The sequence below is a fragment of the Sinocyclocheilus anshuiensis genome, unplaced genomic scaffold (assembly GCF_001515605.1).
Source record: "Sinocyclocheilus anshuiensis isolate Anshui unplaced genomic scaffold, SAMN03320099.WGS_v1.1 scaffold331, whole genome shotgun sequence".
Classification (NCBI taxonomy): domain Eukaryota; kingdom Metazoa; phylum Chordata; class Actinopteri; order Cypriniformes; family Cyprinidae; genus Sinocyclocheilus; species Sinocyclocheilus anshuiensis.
In genome coordinates, this window is record NW_015552556.1 from 91,068 (window position 1) to 92,710 (window position 1,643).

A 1,643-nucleotide genomic window follows, 5' to 3' on the forward strand; every position below is an offset into this window, starting at 1 on the left:
TTAATCGCGATTAATCACAGAAAAGGGTGTGATTCATCTGATTAAACATTTAAATCTATTGACAGCCCTATCTGTAATAGGCTATTATCATTTATTTTTTTCCATTTACAATTTCGTTGGGTCGGTGACAAGGTCGGTGGGGATGCCATGAAAACAAATGGTGTAAGGGCCAAACCCTTAATCTTTGTAAAGGTGACATGTTTAGTTGGCATGCATAAGTACATGTAGACTTAACAAGGACACTGTAAAATATGTATTTTATTTTAGTTGGAAGTAGATGCCATCTTAAGGATTTTAAGGTAACAATGTTTTAAACCTCATCTGGTAGAAAAAAAAAACCTTTCTGCAGCCAGGTAAGGTACATTTCTGCGATTATGACCACATGAGGGCGCCGCTGACACTGAATGATTTCACAGGCTTCTGCACTAACAATCCAGTCGCGTGTGCTCTTTGGGAAACATCCATAAATTGAGTTTGGTTTGGAAAGGTGGGGAGGAGGGTCAGTGCCGAGAGCCATTTATAGACAAAACGAGCAGGGAGAGAGAAAGAGCATACAAAACTTGACAATATCCTTTTTAGTTTCTACAAACGTGCAAGTAGCCTACAACCTGGAGTGCACGAACAGAAAAACGCTAAATTATAGCACCACTTACGCTCTGGAAAGGATAAGTAACACTGAGGAAAACCAGACACATGCCATTGCTATAAATAACAGTACATAAGACAGTGGTAAGTTTACTCTCTCCGTGTTTCCAAGATTTTGGAAACTTGTTTCAAGAGCCAAGTTGATAAATGAATGTTATATTTTTAAAATCAATGTATTAATATTTGTAAATACATACCTGACAACAGTTTTTTTCTCTTAATCACTTAATTTTCTAAAACGATTGTACTTTTGAGGCATAAAGAGGCTTATTTTGTAAATGAAGTAAAAGCTGTGACTGCGGTAGCTTTTTTAATCTTGAATTGTATATTTGAAATTATATTTTTATAATCAGACTATGTTTGGGGTGTGCGTTTTAGAGCATGATGCCATTCATTTACAAACACATGTCAGATTACTCAGTCCAATGCAATAATGAACATTACTGTCTGTAGTATTCATTACATTACTTTACAACTGATAGGCAATTATTAATGGTCTCGTGTGCGGGCGGTGTGTTTTTTCCTTTAGGAAACTGAAGTGCGCACTTACAGTGAGCTGCTGAGCACGCGGTAGCAGCTGCAGTCAGTGTGAAGGAAACAGCTGTGTGTGGAGGTTTTTGACCTTTTGAAACAGTTAATCTGTCTTGAGTGGAAGCACCATTTACGTAGCCTAAGTCGTTGCACAATTAATACACTTTTTTTAAATTCTTAATATGGAGCCCATAAAGGGCCGGTGATGGAAGAAAATAAATATCTCAAACTTTTGCACTCCCTTAAGAAAAATAATTCGCTTTCCCTCAAAAAAGTAGTTTAGTTTGCGATCGAAAAGCTTCCCTCTCTTTTTTTCGCTAAGTTTCTTGCTGTCCTGACTCCTGTAAAATTTTCATTTTTCGATGAAAAAGCTCCGCTCTCGTTTGTCTCTCTTTTCGAGGAGAGAGGGGCAGCCGTCTGCTCCCCGCGGTTCAGGACCCACCACTGCTGCGGCATGGAGGAGAATG

At 38.5% G+C, this 1,643-nt stretch overlaps 1 protein-coding gene across 1 annotated transcript in view; it reads left to right on the forward strand.

Annotated features, from left to right (window-relative positions):
* The first annotated feature begins 468 nt into the window (after nt 1–468).
* LOC107664571 (large neutral amino acids transporter small subunit 3-like) overlaps nt 469–1,643 on the forward strand; it is a 14,132-nt gene continuing 12,957 nt past the window's right edge. The window contains exon 1 of the mRNA XM_016455178.1: nt 469–729. The gene's annotated coding sequence lies outside the window, so the exon portion shown is untranslated. The remainder of the gene's footprint in view (nt 730–1,643) is intronic.